Here is a 21,525-nt window from a genome sequence, read left to right on the forward strand (position 1 = left end):
TCTGAAAATCGACCATCTCGAGCCATCCTAACTCCCATGTCAAATATGGACCAAACCAGAACTATTTTGATCTGGCTCCTGCTGGTTTGATGTGGAATCTATGTATAATAAAGTAGATTGCAAAGCTGCTTCAAAGCAGTCTACTTAAATTTGTTAAAGCTTGGACTTTCTACATCAGCTACAGCATCCACCTTAAACATAATGTTATTTCAGTCACATAGGAGATGAGACCCATATCTTTTTGACACCTCCATCTGCTATGAGATGAAATTATTATTAATAAGTGGAATGTGCGGTTGACCTAAATATGCTTCCTTACTCTCCGCTTCAAAGTCGCTTCATAGAGTTATTCTACCTCCCACAGGAATGCTGCCACTGCTGACGTACCCTATACGAAGCATCAATGTGCTGGATGCTTCTAGTTTAGACAGCACTCTCCACACTGCATGTTAGAAACATGTACGGATGCAAAAACGCAATCTCAACAAGATCATCAATGTGCAGTCCTCGATGGCTAAGTGCCTGACCTGTCTAATAACCGGATTGAAATCCACGGCTTATGGGATGACTTGTGGATTCTTGTGCGATAGAGTGAATCGGGCCTGACGTGGAATCGACTCCACCCATAGATTTCGAACCTTGAGCGCCCACGTTCTAGCTCCAATCTTTGCACGTGGTATCTCGTGGCCACTGATTAGCGCACCTCGAGTCGAGTGAGTGAAATTCCCACAGGAAATAATGAATACAATGCCAACGAACGGTCCGGTCGGTGATCGTCTACCACGTTTCAGGAAAGCAACGAACCGAGCTCCAACCGAGCAGCAGAGTCCGCTGATAGACAGTGCACTTATAATCGAGCTCTGTAAAGTAACAGGAGGTGCAAACCAATCGATATCCATTAACCACCCTGTCCTAGTCCGGGCTGTCTGCCACACCAAGCCCCTCTGGAATGCTGTGGCCTGGGGCGAGTTTAGAGAGCAATGTTGCAAACACTCAAACAAAATGAGGTTGTTGAAGAAACAGTTGAATAAAAAATAGATGTAAATAAGACTGAAACTTTCACCCAAAATTCAGAATCGAGATAATCGTTCTCTCAAAATTTATTGAGGGCTCAGTGCCAAAATCGATAGAATAATGGTACCAACTCACACCATCATAACAAATGAGTTCATTCGTTAGTTGAATCAATAAATCTCCAACAAGTGTCATACATCGACTTCTGACTTCTCCATGGTCACCAAGCTGTGGTGGCCGAGGCAGCTAAGTCATTGGATTGGTTTGTCAAAGGTCGATTCCCGTTGTCGACACTTTTGGTTTTTTGTTTGACGGATGAACTTTTTTTGCAAATGAACCTCGAGAGAATAGTTCTATCGCCCATCTCGAGCTGTGTTCTCTGCGTCCGTGAATGGTACCACTATTCTCTCGACTCGAGACCATCATTCTCTCGGACTAGCGCTGCCAGTTTTGGGTGTTAGAATAATGACCAAAAATCTGTGTTCTTTTTAGAAAATCATTAAATTAAAAAAAAACTTTTTTTCTAAAGAAACTTAGTCAAAAATGTTTGTCTTGTGGTGTGTGAAAAAAAAACTTTGTTTAGAACTCCTACACGGCAAATAAAGTAGTAATCCAGCTGCGTCTAAAAGGCCTCGGTGTAAAATAAATTATTTTATGAAATTCTGTGTAATATTACACCCTGAAATATATAGACCATCAGTATAGGGACGTGGCGTTACATCGTGCTGCCACCTGGTTTTTTTAAGCGCAAGAGTGGAAAAGTGCTGAGTCATCGTCTAAAAATAGACGGCGTTCTATCTCGCCCAGCAAAATGAAGTCGATAAAGTAGTCGGTTTCGATGAGAAAAAGTGGAAATCGTGGTCTAAAAATAGCGACGCCATCCCCCTATGGGAAACCTACTTGACCGAAAATTCAAGCCCATATATGCGTTTATCCCTTCAGCTCTTGATCGGTCTGATGGCCGAGTGGGCTAAGGCGCCAGTCCTTACTGTTGATGCTTGGTTTGAACTGCAACTAAGGCGCCAGTCCTTACTGTTGATGCTTGGTTTGACTGCAACTTTTTTTTGAGTTTGCAAAAATTGTACATGCAGCGTGTAATATTAATCTTGACGAAGGTGATTTGCGTGCTTTTGCATGCGATTTTACCATCGGATTTTTGCTGTGTATGATTGATTAGCATGACCGGAAAAGAATACACCTTCGTGTAAAGTACTGAATCTGTTTCATTTTTTGAAAAATAATCCTCAAACTGCTCACTCTCATTTTGAGTGTAAGCTCTGCCCGGAAAGCTTTTGCAAGCTACTCTGCTGCAATTTTTAGCACAAGTGACGCTATAAAGCATCAATATTACCTAATACTCAAATAATCCTCTGATGCACGTGGGAAAATATGTGCATGTGTTTGGTCGCGTATCTGAGCAAAAAAAAACAAAAACTTTATGCAGTGAGGTGAAAATTTACCAAACGCAAAAACCCATTCCACTCACGAAAAACTGATGGTTTGGGGTTATTTGGAAATTATATGTGTATGTGGATTTGTTGGTGTGTTTATAAGGGTATGTGGAAACATTGTGGAACACAATGTGCAGAATTGGTACAGTTGCGCTTGAAAATCATGTGCTGGTGACCCAAATATCGATGAAAACTGCAAAATTGTATCGAGTTTGTGCGGATAACGAAGCAAAATTCAATTTCAAATTTGAATCCCAGCGGAAAGTGAATAATTTGGGAGTGTAGTGAGCATCGAAACTGCTTCTACACACAGTACAGCTTTGTACAAAACCAAAACAAAACATAACCCTTACAAGGAATTATAGAGATATGAGTAAGCATCAGGGGACAAAAAAGATTTTTTTTAGAACAACAGTTTTATCATTTCTTTTGGGGTTTAAAACAATTTTGCAAAGTTTGTAAAAAAAACTATTTAGATACATTTTGGAGGTTTGAGGATGTTTTTTGACGTAAATATCTTCTTGATTTGTTTTGTAGCAAATCATATGGTGAGGAATCCAAACTTAAATTTTATTTATTGTACTTTTTAAGACAGGATTGATGACATATGACGAGGTGGCGTTGAACTTTGATTCTTTCGCTTACTTAATTTTAAAAACAAGCAAACTTAATTATACTGCCCATAAATATTATCAAAACGGGACTCATTTAACCTGCCCCCGGAAGACGTTAATTAAAGCCGGTGTCATCACGTCAATAATGTCAATCACCCCATTTGAAGGGTTAATTGAACCTTCTAATTGCCCCAGCCCCGGCCATTGATTGAATATCGATCGCTTTTACCGCCAAACGGAAGTGAACTGCATCCGGTAAAGCCAACCAGCCTGCCAGCCACCACGGAGCCGGAAACGACCGGTTTGTACGCACCACCCACACACCCATCATCCTTCATCATCCATCAGCCAATAATCAATCATTCATCCAATCGACGCTAATTGAAAAGTCAATGAAAGCTCGGAGCTCACCAAAGCTCTCGAACGTACGCTGGCCTGACCGCTGGCGGCGGTGGCGGTAGTGGGTGGTATTTGGTTATGAAACGCAAGAAGAATGTCAGAATCAACTATACCTCCCTGAAGGCCACCCACATTCTGCGGAACAATCGGATCGGAAGTTGAAGCAGTGAAAGTTTTGCTCTTCCGTGCGGAAACCATCCCTGGGCCGCCAGTCGATGGTGAGCCACATTTGAGCAGAAAAGCTCCGTACGAGCGAACGAACTTGGAAAATTTAGGTCAGGCCAGCTGCTGGCTGATTGGCCTTGCCGCCGAGACTGTGAGTTGAGTGTAGAACAGTGAGGAGCAAAGATAGAACTGTTCGGCTCTGATTGGATGAGATGAGATGTTTTTAGTAGTCATTCCATTGACTCTTGCAAATCAGTTTTATAACCAGTAGTAAGTGTTTTTTGTCTAGTTTTTGACATGTTTTGCTGGAAAATTGTCGCGTTTCGATCGGTTAGATTTTTGTCTTTATAAAGGATGACGAAGAACTGCGGCGAGAGTGTCATTCTGCGATATCGCAGATAAATTCCCTGGCTGAATTGTTTGGTTCCGTTTGAAAAACTGGTTCGAAAATCATCTCTGTTTGTTGAGTAGCTTTGCTAGAATTAGAAGCAGGATTCCATGCTTCTTATTCTAGCAAAGCTACTCAACAAACAGAGACGATTTTCAAACCAGCTTTTCAAACGGAACCAAACAATAAAGTCAGCTTCTTGATGGATACAACCGAATCGACTCCATAAAAAACTTCCATTCATATTTTATATCAATCTCACCTTCAACTTTCTTGACTTCAACTCCAGGTTCTTAAAAGCCAAACATTTTGCATTCCTGTAAAAAAAATAATTCATGATCGATAACACTGCCCATAATTGAAAATTCGGCTATTATGTCAAATCAAGTATTCCGAGAAAAACGCGTTTTAGTGTTTGTCACAAAATCTCCGTCAAGGCAGTTTCCCATAAGAGTGGCATATTAGCCGTTTGGTTTTTCGCATCGGCAGCCAAATCTAAACATTATTTCTGTGAAATTCAAGGTTCAGAAGATGCGTTGGAACATCCTCTACCACCTGGTGCTAATATCTCGTTTTTGCCAAAAGTGGATATTAGCCGTTTTTTCAATGGTGGGCAGAACAATACTCTCTACTTTTGGCGAACAGTAAATTTGTTCCACTTTGACAGTTTAAAATTGAGGCCGTTTTGCGAACCACTATTCAGCACCCAGGTTAAAATAATTATTTTATTTTTTTTCGTTAAAATAATTCATCAATGAAACCTGCTATTTCCGTACAGAATTAAGAATAAGGAATTTATTTCTGGGATTTTTAGAACGCAATCACTTTTATTGAAATTCATTCCTTTGGGAACCAACGACGAGAGAGGTACTCCTTGATATTAGCTCCTGAAAGTGCAAAAATTCCTCACGGCAAGAAAAAGAGGCGGTCCTCACCAGCAGGAAGAAGCTAAAGAATACCGATGCGCTACCTGCAAAGCCAGGCTGTTTAAGCAAGGACGCTCAAACTTCGTCAGGGAAACCAGTTCGCTTCCCTCCCTGTGGACTTGAGCGAGAAGGAAGAATGTGAACGACGGAAAAAGTTGTCACCCATTTTTGTGAAAACATCGTCATCGGATTCGGTGCGAAAGTGGCTGACCGGGTTTATCAAATTTTGTGCTTTACAAGCTTCCATTCACTTGAGTGATAATGGACTCAAAATTCAGCTACCTGGCAGAAAGGATTACAACTACATTTGGGATTTCTTGAACAACACAAAGATTGAATACTACAGTCATGACTATCCAGGTAAACGCCCATGAAACAGGTCCTCCGAGGCTAAAGCTAAGAGCTAGAGCGTCCAATTTCCCGGGGTTACAAATTTCCCGGGAAACGGGAAATTTTCAGCAGATTTCCCGGGAAATCCCGGGAATTCCCGGGAAATTTTAAATTTATTGAAAATTGTTATGATCTTGGTGTTAATTGATATTATGCAACAAAATTGTAAATGACACCAACATTAATGGTTTAAATAAGTGTGAAGATCAATTAACAGCTTGACTGCCTGGAAAAAATCATTCAACTATAAGAAAATGTTTTTTGGCATTTTTGATGAGAAATTTTAAACTTGCCTCTGTGACCAGTTTATTGAACTGAGGAAAAAACATGCAGAAATAGCGTTTTTCATGACAAATACTGGTTTCAGCTCTTGAACAAATGGTAAAGCTTTTAGTGTTGGTTTTACTCTAAACAACCCAATGTTTTCAAATATTTGAATCAAGCTTTGAATATAATTTTGCATTTTTTGAGAACAAACAATAGAAAGTAATTTTTCAATGATTTTTTTGTATTATTATGCAACATGATTTAAATTATACGATAAATTAACATCATTCCACAAAAAGTATTCTATTTTTCACATTTAATCCTCTACAACCTGTAGTTGCACCAGTGCTCCGTAATTCTTTTACATCAAATTATAATTTCTTTAGTACTAGGTATTCAACCAATTGAATTAATTCTTTTTGCACAAATTCGATTTTCATCTCATTTGATCATGGTAAACAAAAACGTAAAAAAAACTCAATTTTAATTTAAGGAGTTGATATTGTTTTGATGAAATAACATCAATTTGTTAAAAGCTTACCTAATTGTAATAATTTAATACTCATTAAGCATGATCCATCCATCCATCCAAAAATAAATATAATCAGAAATAATTATGATATCAAAACTTCTGATAATCTGAATAATTATATATAAACCAAACAATACATTTAATTGAACAAAATCATGTTGAGTTTGTTCATTTAATATTTTTTCAGAGTAATTTCAAAAAATAGTTCCAAAAATTTAAGAAAGTGTATACTTCCGCTTGAATTTCGGGAATTCCCGGGAAATTTACAAATTTCCCGGGAAACGGGAAATATTTTTTTTTCGGGAAATCCCGGGAATTCCCGGGAATTTTTTTCCCGGGACGGGAAATTGGACGCTCTACTAAGAGCTAAAAGGGAGGGAAGAGCTAAAAACTCTTAAGTTGAACGTGATCGAAGTCTTCAAGATGACGAGACACAACAAGGACATCAAGTCGACGTCGTCGTGCTATCTTGTCGCACCCGCCATTTTGACGTTTCGAGAAAAACGCGTTTTAATGTTTGACCTTGAATAAACAAAAACTAGAGCACGCAATGTAAACACTAACTAACACATTTTGTTTGGCTGACCATTCTGTGCATTGTCCCGAAGTTTGGTTGAAGTTGGTTGCTGGAGCCCCGAGTAATAATTACAAATGTTTACGGTAGTCTAGCTTGTACGTGCGACAAACGCGTTCTGACCTGAAATCCCTTTGGCCAATTGTCGCACTTACATCAATTCTCAGGTTGAATCAAGATAGCACGACAAGATTGAAACTTCTTTCATATAAAAAATGACAAAAATGCCCGGAGTTTTTCGGATTATTTTTTCGGATCGAAATCGAAATATGCGGATCTGTAAGGGTCAAAAGGTGAGGTATTGTAAACTGCACAAAATGGACTTCTTAACTCAATTTTGCCCAAAATGCACGTGCGACAAGTTAGCACGGCGGCGACGAATTAGCTTCATGAATTTTTATTTAAAAAAAAAAAAACAAAGTGTAAAAAACAATCTATAACTTCTTATAATTATTAATCATCTTCACTGCAATATGGGTAATTCTCCGCCAACTCACACAGCAGTTGCCCCGACCCCTCTTCGATTTGCGTGAAACTTTGTCCTAAGGGGTAACTTTTGTCCCTGATCACGAATCCGAGGTCCGTTTTTTGATATCTCGTGACGGAGGGGCGGTACGACCCCTTCCATTTTGAACATGCGAAAAAGAGGTGTTTTTCAATAATTTGCAGCCTGAAACGGTGATGAGATAGAAATTTGGTGTCAAAGGGACTTTTATGTAAAATTAGACGCCCGATTTGATGGCGTATTCAGAATTCGAAAAACGTATTTTTCATCGAAAAAACACTAAAAAGTTTTAAAAATCTCCCATTTTCCGTTACTCGACTGTAAAATTTTTGGAACATGTCATTTTATGGGAAATTTAATGTACTTTTCGAATCTACATTGACCCAGAAGGGTCATTTTTCATTAGAACAAAAATTTTCATTTTAAAATTTCGTGTTTTTCTAACTATGCAGGGTTATTTTTTAGAGTGTAACAGTGTTCTACAAAGTTGTAGAGCAGACAATTACAAAAATTTTGATATATAGACATAAGGGGTTTGCTTATAAACATCACGAGTTATCGCGATTTTACGAAAAAAAGTTTTGAAAAAGTTGGTCGTCATCGATCATGGCCGTTCATGGTCACCCGCGACAGACACGGACGACGAAACAAAGAGAAACGCAAAAGTAACTTTTTCAAAACTTTTTTCGTAAAATCGCGATAACTCTTGATGTTTATAAGCAAACCCTGATGTCTATATACCAAAATTTTTGTAATTGTCTGCTCTACAACTTTGTAGAACATTGTTACACTCTAAAAAATAACCCTGCAAAGTTAGAAAAACACGAAATTTAAAATGAAAAATTTTGTTCTAACGAAAAATGACCCTTCTGGGTCAATGTAGATTCGAAAAGTACATTAAATTTCCCATAAAATGACATGTTCCAAAATTTTACAGTCGAGTAACGGAAAATGGGAGATTTTAAAACTTTTTAGTGTTTTTTCGATGAAAATACGTTTTTCGGAATTCTGAATACGCCATCAAATCGGGCGTCTAATTTTACATAAAAGTCCCTTTGACACCAAATTTCTATCTCATCACCGTTTCAGGCTGCAAATTATTAAAAACACCTCTTTTTCGCATGTTCAAAATGGAAGGGGTCGTACCGCCCCTCCGTCACGAGATATCAAAAAACGGACCTCGGATTCGTGATCAGGGACAAAAGTTACCCCTTAGGACAAAGTTTCACGCAAATCGAAGAGGGGTCGGGGCAACTTTTCCCGATTTCGTGTGAGTTGGTAGAGAATTACCCATATTGCTAAACCTTCATTTCCAATTTGTGGTTAAAAAGGACCGTAATATTGAGCTCGGAACATCATAACAAATTTAATTTGCTTTTCCTCCGAACAATTCCAGCGAAAGCGCTAATTTAATTTGCATCGTTGAATCCCAGAAAATTTCCAATCAGGAACAGTAGACCAGACATAAAACTCCTTCCCACAACTCATCACGACTCGCGGCAACTCGAAATTTCTCAAAAAACCCACGCCCGGCCATTAAAACTTTGCCTCAAGGGGTGTGTGTAGGACGCAAGGGTTAGGGGGTGTATCGCGGACTTTGTTTTTGATGATTTTTGTTTTGTAATATGAGAAGTTTAGTTTCTGCAGTAATTAAGATTGGGCAGAAAAATATATTTCAAATTAATGTTAAAGCATTGGCCAAAATTCATCCTCCGACCCTAGCCAACAGCACCTTGCCGTAATGCCGAGAAAAACTCCTCCAAGCTGTTTGTGTTTTTATTTCCAAGAAACCAGGCAGACTTCCGAAGAGTGCCACCGAAGTAGCCAACAAAAATGCGGAAATGTTTTTTTTCTTGTTTCTGGGAATCGTTCATCGTAATATTGAGTTGAGTTCATTGAAGTTTTTTCAATAAATGACGATCGAATTATCAATAAAAATGAATTCACAACAAAAGCAGAGTCGTCATGCTACTGAGGTACGATGTTTCAAAAAAGAACATGCCATGTGTCTTCCGAACTACGATGTTGTTTGAGGGTCTAATTCAAATATTTTGCGTTTAAAAAATGTACAAGGATTGTAGTTTGGTTGAGCGTTTCAGGAGAATGCATTACTATGAATACAACGAGACGAGTTGTTCCTTTGAATTCCGCCAGTAGACAAAATACGTATCTGTCAAGATATTAAAATATATAACAGAGTTAAAAGGAACAAATCGTCTCTTTGTATTCATGTATGAGGATGTTAAAAGTGCAATAAGGAGTTATAAATTCTGTCCAAAAGTTATCCATGGCAACTGTGAATGGTTCTCTTCGTGGCTTATACTTTTTTAATTTTTCAATAAATAATACAAATACTTTCAATATCATGTACCGGTATTACAAGCTGTTGATAAATACGTTGACCAAAGGTAATGTTTCATGTTAAGTTTCAATGAACTATGAAACGGTTTTCTTTAATGTCACTTTAATATACGACTAGTAAACAGACAAACAAACGTACTGTAGTAATAGCCGTTTGGCCATCCAAATGGTTCAAATCCGGATCAGACTGGCTGTCTGCTGCTGCTCCACCAGTCGTCTGTTGGTGGTTCACTGATATGAACTAAGAATGGTAGGGGGATCCTTCTTTACTCAACTTACACATTTCATTCAACAATAAATTCGTCGTTTGATGCTGACAATAAATTCACGTTAGATCAATACTATTGAAAGATTTCAGAAATTTTATTTAGATTCAAATCATTTTTTTTTGTTTAGAAAAATGTTGGAAGTTACAAGAAAACCACCCTAGCTCTCTTCAACCGGGATCACGGTTAAGGTTCTGGCTGCAGTCGCAATCTGCTGTCAACATCGCCGTCGTCGAATCCCTGGAGCACAATCAAAGGCACATTCACGAGCTCTAACTTTCTATGAAAATGGGAGGAAAAACACAATCCCGATGGGCAGTATGCCAGCCCCGGCCAACTGGACCGGGCAAATGCCAGAACCGACCACACCCAAACCTTTCGTACCGAGTCCGATTGCGTCCGTTCGACGGCGACGTAACATAAGCCATTACCCCCCGACCCTTCGGCATCGATCTTTGGACGAACACACGTGGCATAAGGACGTCGAGAAAAATTACACTGTCTCCAGCTCTATCCAGAAGTATCAATAAAAAATAAATTATTACTCTCGGAACGACCTTCACCCTGGAAGTTGTTGTGATGGACGATTTAAAGATAATATTTGTGTTCGAGATTTGCTACCAGTCTATTTTGCATTTCTTGATTGAATTTGTTTCATTATTCAGGCTGCCTATTCCAATCGCTATACTCTTTTTGGATTCGGTATTTCTATTTTTAGTTTCAATATTTGTATTTCAATTCCATTCATTTTGCCATCGTTTCAGGAACAGTCGATTTAACTAGTTATGATAACCTTTTCAAACAATAGTTTACTTCACGATATACATACCATACTAATTTCAGCATTTTTGTATGACCCAATCTCACCCCCCCGACCCAATGTCACCCCTGATGTTTTTTTAACCAACACGATTTTATAAATATCTTTCAAAGGCAACTGAAAGCCTTAAGTGTTACACAAAGATTTCAGTATTCCTAACTTTTATTAAAACGGTCGCACTCCATAACACTTTTTTCACACCCAGTCAGGCATCATCTGGCGAGTTTAATCGCACAATTAATAATGACTTTTCCCCCTCAACCGCATGAAATTGGACGAAACTTTCTCCTTCCCACGATGGGTCTAACCACTCCCGAGACGGACAATTTGTCTTCTGCATGGTGCAAGAAGGACCCTCACCTCTCTCTCCCCGTCTAGATACCCCTGGAAGGAAGGGTACAACACCATCATTATTACCGACCATTACCATTCGTTCTAATGGGATTTGAGCTTGGCTGGGCCGGGCTAGCTTTCCCTCCTGGAACAGATGACTTTCACCGTGGTGGAATTTGAGCAGAGAAGGGGCAGAGATGAGTGGCACAATTTACTTCGTCTCGTTTGACTTCATCTATCCCTATATTTTTATATATTAGTATGCTCAAGACTAGCGGAAAACTTTGCCAATTCCACGCTAACAGTGAGGGCAAAATGATACAGTTGGAAAAGTGGTGGTTTAGTGACAGACTCATGTAAATAGAGGGTCTACAAGGACTCTAATCAGTCTCTAGATGCAAGCAGCTTGTCATCACCGTTTTATCTAGATCTTGATGTTGGCACATCTTTTGGGTGCTATGAAAAATTCTGTTTCAATTCAGACTCTTAGACCGCGCTAACGATAAGGACAATAACGATAAGTTACTTCAGGTTTTCTGAAAACCTCATGAGCATATACTTCGTATTCCCGGAAACAACTTTGTCAGCAATTCGACCACTAAGAATAGCTTTACAGAATGTATAACATCGTCTCCCAAAACTCACTTTAGGCTTGAAAAGAAATTTTATATTGATTGAAATATTTAAATTTTGGAGGATGCAGTCTTTATAAATTCTGGAGTGTTCTCCGAATTTTTATTTGAATTGGTGGTGAATTTTGCTTCCGATTGAGGAAAAAAAAGCAGGATCTGTTAAAAAAAAAGTTTAGCTAGAAGAAAGTGATGAAAACACGCCAAGAAGAGGAACAGGAGTAATGAGAAGAATTGTTGTTTGGTGACAAATTCTGTGTTGTTTTTTTTTTGTATACACGAGCTAGTTACGAAGAAATTTCACTGTAACACTTTGAAGCGGACTTTCGTATTGTTTTTTTTTTGTTGCATTGATGTGTGTGAACTCTTGTTTTTTATCTGTTTCCCTTCAACCGACAAAGAGAAAGGGTAAGAGGAGCTAGTTATGTTGGGGAACTAAATCTTTAGAGGAAGTCAGCTGAAATTTGGTGAGATCCATCCAAAAACATACATTGCTTACCAGGGTGGGGCTTGTCGACTCAAGCTGAGGTACCTCGCGCACGGCTACACGGAGAAAAAAGAGTTCCCAAAATCGTGAACAAGCGTTCATGAAATTCGGAACCACGAACAAAGTGTTCAATTTCCATGGTACGATTTTGAAAAACGTACCATGAAATTAGAACTTTTGTTCGTGGTTCCGAATTTCATGAACGATTTAGCCTGCTTAGAAATGGGTCACCAAAGCTCGGCAGAGTTAACACCTTCCAAATGTTATTTGCATGTATAGACTATATATCTTTAATGCATGGAAACAACTAAATTTTTAAAAAAATTATTTTTTTTAAATTTTTACAATTTACAAAACTGTAATTTTATGCAAAAATAACCGTCAAAATTTAGTTTTGAGAAAACTAATATCTGCATAACAACTCTACTAGTATATAATGCATAAGGCCATTTTTCTTCCTTGACATTTTTGAGCCATGGCAAGTATTTTGTTTTATTTTTTGTTAAAAGTTTAAATTTGGGAAATACGATTAACTGTCCTCTTTTTTACACAAGATGTATCGGAAATAGTTTGATTTACAATGCATAAACTTGAAACTATTGTGTAATTTTCTGCTCTTTAAAAAAAATAAAGGTAGACATTCGCATAATCTATACTAAGTCTTGTAAAACATATTTAAACTACCACAGTTGAAACTTTGAGCAAAAATGAATACCTTGAGTTCTCCTCTTAATTTATAGTTAAATTTTGAGTAGAACTATCGGATGAGCATTTTTTAAATAATTGTACTGCAATACTTCGTTTAGTGTCTTTGAAAGAAATACCAACATTAAATCAAAAATCAAATTATTCGCTCTACAGCATTGCCTTGGTGTTCTCGATTGCGAGATATCTATTCGAAACTAAGTGTCCGAAGGCTTGATTGTTGAGGCAATCGCAAACCTCTTTTTTACCTTAGCTTCCATCCACCCCGGGATTCAAACTGACGACCTTTGGATTGTGAGTCCAACTGGCCTACCAGCGACTCTACCGAGGCAGGACCCAGGGAGACGACTCCTACATCTGGACTGAGCTAACGACCTAACCGACGGAAGGCGTGGTAAGACAAATCTCGTCTCGAAAAATGCCACCGGGACCGTCTGGGATCGAACCCAAGCCGACTGGGTGAGAGGCAACCACGCTTACCCCTACACCAACATTAGTCGACAAAAAAATCGAAAAACTTCGATTTTTATGGAAATTAAACACCAATCAACTGAAACCAGTTAAAATGCATTTTCTTGTGTTTCTCAGCATATTTAGAATGTTTTAACTCTTTTGAAAACATTTTAAATTTCCATGAAAAATGTACAAATGCACAGCCCCACAAAACGTTTTTTTTTGCGAAAAAAATATTTTGAAATTGGATTGGAAAGCCATGCGTCCAGAAAATGCGTTTTAAAACACTTTTTTCATGCAAATGTTGAAATCTATACAGAGAAAAAAGAGTTCCCAAAATCGTGAACAAGCGTTCATGAAAATGAGAACCTCGAACAAAGTATTCAAATCTCATGGTACGATTTTGAAAAACGTACCATGAAATTTGAACAATTTGTTCGTGGTTCCAATTTTCATGAACGCTTGTTCACGATTTTGGGAACTCTTTTTTCTCCGTGTAAGCTTGTAATTTCATTTTTTATTTTATTTTTATTTTTTTCCTCCTTTTGGCCCTTCCACCTTGACTTTGGTTAAAGCCGAGGGGCATAATCTTTAAAAAATATTTGCAACGGCCTAAAATTTAAAAAAAATATCAGAAATTTTCTTTGAGCGTGTTTTTTAACATTGTACACAAAAATTAACTCAGTGCTTTAGGACTATATTGCGAAAATTTGAGTAATGCTGCAAAAGAAAATTATATTCTACAATAATCATATTTCGAAATTCTGTGGTTGAACTCCTCCTATTTTTATTAGAAAAAAATCCAATAAAAATGTTTTCAGGCATAAGCTCATCGGTGTAGGTATATTTAAGGATATATAGAAACCTATTGTGTTTAGTATAAATTTTATAGATTAATTTCTACTATCGTACCGTATCGCGTATACGTAAAAACAGTAAAAAATTAACGTTTTGGATGTTCCGGATTTACGATACCAGTAAGTTACTTGGTCCTGACATTAACACTTGTAATCAAAGAACAACACATTATCTCTCGAGTGTAACCCGAAGCATCTATTCATCTCTTGGTTAACTTTTCTTTGTAGTTTATCTATAAATTTAAAAATGCTGACTACTGAAAGCAAATTACCCCACTTGTTGTACGTGCATCGCCAAGCCAATATCAAAAATTGAGAAGGCTGCAACAAATTCCCTTAACTCTTTTTTATCAGTGCAGATCTGCTCCGATCTTTCTTTAACAAAACGAAACCTGAAATGTGCAAAAAATGGATAAAAGCTTACATCTCCTGTCTATGTGCACCGCCGGGTTCCAGCTTCCTGCTTCCATTGCTCAACTTGCCGCTGGTCTACCGTTATTCCAAATCCACTCAGCAAGTACTGGTTGACAGCGTCCACTCATGGGTCTTCTTTGTACGTTGTTACAGTATTGTACTGGCCTGTAGCTAAACAGTAAAGTAGCACCAGCATCACCAGAACTTGCTCTCTGCACAGACTATGTACGGTACACGGATTACATTCCGGATTATCGTTATAACAGCAATTTCGGATGCACTTGTAACTTCACTTCACTAATTCGTAAGGGGGTTGGTTTATTGCAAAATACACATTAATATAAATTCATTTATTCTCTAAAACTCCGTTTCAACGAATCTTCCCTGGTCATGCATTCTTAGAACATTCCCTCACTTATCGATTACTGACCCCAAATACACAGACGTAGGCTTTCAGCTTTAAAATTCTATCGAAAATCAATTTCTCCCTCAGAACGCGTGTATGCAGAGATGTAACACAAGTCCCCCCAACCAGAGCAAAATTCTGACAGCACACTCGTCGAGAACCACACCAGGAAAAGAACAACAAGCAAACCAGGGTGACCTACTCTGAGCCAGCAGATCCCCAGCCTCTGTTGGTGTCCCAGAAAATCCACCCCAGAATATCGGCGGACGCGCCGTCGGGTAATGTGGAATGGCACTCCCCTACCATCCCCTGTTTCACCTTGCACTTCCTCCTTTCCTGCTCAACAGTCAGAACAAACCTTTCTGGGACAGCAGATTACACCACTGCTCTTGTGCGAATTTATCCGGGAGCCACAGAACTCGCAGGTCTGCTCGGGACGCACTCTCAAACGCAACTAACTGTCCTAACTGGCTGTTTTCCCTGGCCACGGCGGCGGATGCTTCGGGAGATCCTTCGGGTCGTCCTGCCAGGTCGAGTGGGAATGAACTCCGTCGTCGTCGTCGTTGGTTCTCGTCCAAGTTCGGGCCCATTGAAGCAAAAGGGACGGAAACAGTAGCAGCAGCAACGGTCTGAACCCTTAGTCCGTGTTGTGTAAGTTCCTGTGAACCATCAGCAGAGAGCTTACACGCGCGTTCGTCTGCACACGGCTAAAGGGGGAGACTACAGTGGAAAAAAAGTTCATTCGGCCCTCACAGCTGAGAGCTCGCTAGAGCTTTCCAGATGTGATGAAAGCTTCCGAGTCTGCGCGGCAAGCACACGTGGACTAGCAAAGCGGATGCCAGTCAGTCAGTTAGTTCCGTTGAAGCCCCGGGGGTGCCGGTAAACCTTGCACGTGCTTATTACAGGAGAAAGGACTGCAAGAAAAGTATTGTGATTGTGAATAAAATACTACACATTCAAAAGATCCTTCAAAAATTATTTTAAAAAAATGCGAGTTTCGCAAAAAAAAAACTAATAAAAATATGTTAAATTTATTTTATTTTATAATTCGTTATGCACAACAGTTTCGGTCTTTGTAAATTTGTAACTTTTGCAAAATATGGCCTATAGGATTTTTTCCAATTTTGTCAAGGACATTAATTTGACCGAACCTACTTAGATCGAAAATGTTGTGCATAACGAAATATTTTATTATTATTATTATCGCTAGAACTTTTAAATATTTTAGTTATTTGCTATCTTGAGTTTTACATTAATTCAAATGCCAAGCAAAATTTGTAATGTGTCAGCCAATGTTTACTGCTTTTAATCATCATTTGAAAATATGTTCGGACTGGATTCGATCCCACACGGAGAAAAAGGGTTCCCAAAATCGTGAACAAGCGCTCATGTAAATGAGAACCACGAACAATGTGTTCAAATTTCATGGCACGTTTTTCAAAATCGTACCATGGGATTTGAACACTTTGTTCGAGGTTCTCATTTTCATGAACGCTTGTTCGCGATTTTGGGAACTCTTTTTTCTCCGTGCAGAAGGACATTTTTTAAGACGAGATTTGTCTGATCACGCCTTCCGTCGGACCGGGAAGTAAAAGATGGCCCCAGTCTAACCTAGAGGTTAGGTCGTTAGCTAAGTCCAGGTGTTGGAGTTGACTCTCTTGGTCCTGTCTCGGTGGAGTCGCTGATACACAGTAAAAATTGTGTGAATTTGGAAGGTGTAATTTTGGAAGGTCAAATATTACCTCTTAAATGATGTAATTTTAACTCAGTTAAGACTTAAAAAAATACATTGGCGTCAAAGTTAAAAATCGCTGTGCGTGTGTATGTTTTTTTATTTTGTTTCAACAATTATAAGGAACATTAAGCATTACGGGCACATTGGTGAACGACGAACTCTGCCTCTAAATGCTTATTGAATTTGTGAAATTGAGAAAAAACTGATAAAAAGTGGTTTTGACAAGATACACAGTAGAAAAAAAATCTGTGTAAAATAGCATGCAAAAGCATGCACATCACCTTTGTGAACAAAAGCATGTAGTATTGTATAAGAAAACGTGTACACAAAAAGCATGTACAAAAGAAAAATAAATAAGTATTGCACACCCCAAACATAACATCAATCTGGCGAGAGTCATATCCAAATTACCAAGTCCGCGCCCCAACCGTCTCGGCTATCTCACCTTCTTGTAAAAGTTGTGTTCAACGCCGATGCATGAGTAGGTTTCCCGTACGTTGTATACTGAATAGGGGATGGCGTCGCTATTTTTAGACCACGTTTTCCACTTTTTCTCATCGAAACCGACTCCTTATCGACTTCATTTTGCTGGGCGAGATAGACGATGACACAGCACTTTTCCACTCTTGCACTTAAAAAAAAACAGGTGGCAGCACGATGTAACACCACGTCCCTATTAACTGTATACGATGTATAGGAAACGAACAACTACATCGGTATTATTCCTATTTTACAGTGGCGAGATAGCCGAGATAGTTAGGGCGCCGACTTGGTAATCTGGATATGACGCTCACCAGATTGATGTTATTTTTGGGTTGGGGTGTGTAAAGTTTATTTATTTTTCTTTTGTATATGCTTTTTGTGTACACGTTTTCTCATACAATATAACATGCTTTTGCTCACAAAGGTGATGTGCTTTTGCATGCAATTTTACCATCGGATTTTTTTGCTGTGAGAGGAAAAAAGAAAATAAAGAGTCTAGTTTTTGTTGCTTGATTTTTTGCTTAATTTGATAATATAATTTTGAAAATGTAGTTTTATTATGTTTCAACGAGAAGAGCTGAGGGACGTTTTGGAGTACTGATTAGTTCCAGCCGAACGGTGCGACAAAATCTCCGGCCGGCGGCACGCGTTCGGTGGAACACCGGGTTGAAAACCGCTAGATCAGATCTGGTGACCGTAGCGTTAAACGCCCGGGAGATATTGTTTTTTTTTGGGCTCAAGAAGAAAGTGATGAAAACGTGCCAAGAAGAGGAACAGGAGTAATGAGAAGAATTGTTTTCTGGTGACAAATTCTGTGTTGTTTTTTTATATACACGAGCTAGTTAAGAAGAAACTTCACTGTAACACTTTAAAATGGACTTTCGGAGTGTTTTCTCCATTGATGTGTGTGAACTCTTGTTTTTTATCTGTTTCCCATGAACCGACAAATCCGGAAGTTCTAAATAACGTTTGAATTCGATTGATGCAAACGTTGTTCAGGGCGGGGCTTGTCGACTGAAGCGTACCTCAGCGCGCACGGCTAGCCTGCGTAGAAATGGGTCACCGAAGCTCGGCAGAGCTAACACCTTCCAAGTGCCTATGCGTGTTAATTGCATGTATAGAATATAAATCTTAAATACATAGAAACAACTCAATTTGTACGAAGCGGCCGCGTGGCCCCGTTTGGTTGGTTGCACACACACACAGTTAAGACTAAAAAAAGTGACATTACACCAGAAGAGTGGTAAAATTACACATTTTCAAAGGTAAAATTACACATTTTTTTCTGACCCAAAAGACATCTTCCCAGATGTGATATTACCATGGATTGCTTTGCTTTTTTTTGTGCAGTTGTACTAACAATCCAAAGGTCGTCAGTTCGTTTTTATTTTCTCTGTAATTGGATTTTCTTGTAATAATTGTTGATAACAGAATCAATTATTTTGCATTGTTATAACAGTTTATCCAGGTGTTTCAATAACAAATTCTGACCTCCTGACAATAACAGAACTTGAAGATTTCAAGTTATTTCTACCTGCTCGGGTTGCGTTACGCATAACATGGGGTGGATAACTCATCTGTAACAATTTGTTACGAAAAGCGTTCTTTTATTAGGTAACGGGCGTCAGGGTCATACAACCAAAGGGAAAATATACATCAAAATCTGCAAAAAATGGATTAGCTGAAGAAAATGTTAGATTTTATAACATGTTTTGTAGCAAGCCCGTAGATCACTTTTGCCCATTTGTAAACTTGTGTGTTCCTGTTTTTCACAATTCATCAAGCGTCCATGGCGCGGTGGTAGCGTATTCAGATCAACAACTAAAAACTTGATTGTCGGTAACGGACAAAAATTCCATACCTCTACATATGTCACAAAAAATGCATGAGGACAGTTTTCATGCATATTCTGATATACCTACCTTCATGCCGCCATGCTTTTTAGTTCACGTCATATCTACCAAAATCTGAGCAAATGTCTGTGTGGTGGGATGTTGATCAAAAAAGGCTGAATCGATTTTGTCCGGTTTCATTCGATACGTCTTGGGGTGACGGTATTGAAAATTACAATGCGTAGTTAAGTTATTCAAAAGTCATGCAAAAAAACTATTTTGATCGTATGTTGTATGTCCGGAAGATTGTCAAAAGGGTTTTTTTTAAGAAAACTCGTCATGTTATACATTTTTTAAAGGTAATAAGACCAAGCAATATAAGCTCTTAAATATTTTTTATGCACTTTTTGGGGCCGGATCTAATATATTTTGATGAAAACGTTGTCCGGATCAATCATGCCAAGCATCGTTGGATTTGTAATCAGAAGATCTTTCCAATGGGTACAAAAGATGGAAAATTTTTCAACCCTATCAAGAGTATATTAATGTGAGGAAGGCATCAACCACCTCAAGGCGGATTGAATAACATTTTGTTTTGTAAAATCAAGATACAGTTCAGACTCAATTATCCGAAGTTTCGATTATCCGAAGTTCGATTATCCGAAGGTTTGTATGGGACTTCAAATAATAGAAACACAAAAAAATCGTATTTTTTTAAATTTTCTTGTTTTTAACACCAAATACGAATAATGTGACACAACTTTAGTCAAATTTTAATAGTTATGAAATGTGTTTTTTTTTTCAATATTTCATCACTGCCATTTTGGCCGCCATCTTGGATTTAAAAATTCTAAATCACTTCAGCACAGTTTCAGGATCATACTAAAGCTACACAGTAAAAAATAATGTAAAATTGGAAGCTGTAATTTTGCAAGGTTGAATATTACTTCTTTTATGATGTAATTTTACCTCAATTTAGACTGAAACAGTGACATTACACCAAAAAAGTGGTAAAATTGCACATTTCCAGAGGTAAAATTACACCTTTTTTCTGACATAAAAGATGTACTCCTTCCCAGATGTAATATTACCATGATTTTTTTTTCTGTGTAGACAATCGAAACTATGAGAACAAAAAAATAGTTTCGTGATTTGATTATCCAAAGTGAATCAATTTTTTGCCAAGGCTTTCGGATAATCGAGTCTGGATTGTAACTCATATTGGTTAAAATCAAACTCCTAATGTTTAGGCATTTTTTTTTTTTGTAGTTGACTACTCTAGAACTTTGTAAAACTTCTATAAACTATGGAAAATAACCCAACAAGATACATTAAAAACACGAAAATTTAAAATAAAATATTAAATTTAATTTGGAAAAAAATGTAGATTCCTACAGAAATGTTCCTTCAAATGACGTGTCCAATTTTTTAACAGTTGATTCATGGAAAATTGTGAAGATTTTAAAACTTATTTTGTGTATTTTTGGATGAAGATTTTTTTTTTATTTTAAAACCCCATAAAATTGACCTTTTACATCAAATATACTTTTAACAATTTTTAAAGGTATCGAATAACTTTACTAGACATCACACCTTCTTTTCAGACTGAATTTACTACACAGCAAAAAATCCGATGGTAAAATCGCATGCAAAAGCATGCACATCACCTTCGTCAAAATAAACACTTAATATTACACACTGCATGTACAATTTTTGCAAACACAAAAAAAAGTTGCAACCGACGGGATTCATACCCAGCACCAACAGTAAGGACTGGCGCCTTAGCCCACTCGGCCATCAGACCGATGAAGAGCTGCTAAGATAAACGCATATATGAGCTTGACATTTCGGTCAAGTAGGTTTCCCATACTGATGGGCTACATATTTCAGGGTGTAAAATTACATAAAATTGTATGTAATAATGCAATATTTATTTTACACCCAGGTGTTTTACACGCAGCTGGATTACTACTTTTTTAGCTGTGTAATTAAACGGGACAAACACGTAACAACTAGAGGAGATGGGCGGGAATCGAACCTGGGCCCCTTAGCACACATTAGGGATCGGCAGCCAAAGCCGCTAACCACCGCGTCACGGGGTCCTCAACGAATTTCCATATCATCACCATTTCAGGTTGCAAATTATTGAAAAACACGTCTTTTTCGCGTGTTCAAATAGGAAGGTGTTGTACCGTCTACGAGACATCGAGAAATGGACCTGGATTCGTGATCAGGAATTGGAGCAAATTTTTACGATTCCAGACAAACGCTGCTGCATCGGTAGAGTCTTCCCGCCAAGGAACCATGTTGTGGATCCAGAATCCACACAAAGCACAGCACCACGCTTTCGTAGATCGCAAGTTTCAAAGCACTGTTGAGATAGAGAGAGAGACTCGCTTTGCTCTCCCGCTCTGCTCTCTTTCTCACTCCATCAATCTAACGCACACCAATCTCGCAAGCTTCGCTCTCAATTCCCAAGTTTATATTCTCTTGCGCTCACACTCGCCAGCTCATTCGTA

At 38.3% G+C, this 21,525-nt stretch overlaps 1 protein-coding gene across 9 annotated transcripts in view; it reads right to left on the minus strand.

The window, feature by feature from the left end:
- LOC6047689 overlaps window positions 1-15,411 on the minus strand; it is a 228,695-nt gene extending 213,284 nt beyond the window's left edge. For 4 of the 9 annotated variants that reach the window (XM_038254492.1, XM_038254423.1, XM_038254465.1 and 1 more), the window contains exon 1: window positions 15,315-15,411. The gene's annotated coding sequence lies outside the window, so the exon portion shown is untranslated. Of the gene's footprint in view, window positions 1-14,560; window positions 14,848-15,158 lie in introns of all 9 variants that reach the window. The other 5 variants (XM_038254446.1, XM_038254426.1, XM_038254435.1 and 2 more) reach the window with 4 other exon arrangements.
- Window positions 15,412-21,525: the final 6,114 nt, after the last annotated feature.

The sequence above is a fragment of the Culex quinquefasciatus genome, chromosome 1, assembly GCF_015732765.1.
Source record: "Culex quinquefasciatus strain JHB chromosome 1, VPISU_Cqui_1.0_pri_paternal, whole genome shotgun sequence".
Taxonomy (NCBI): Eukaryota; Metazoa; Arthropoda; class Insecta; order Diptera; family Culicidae; genus Culex; species Culex quinquefasciatus.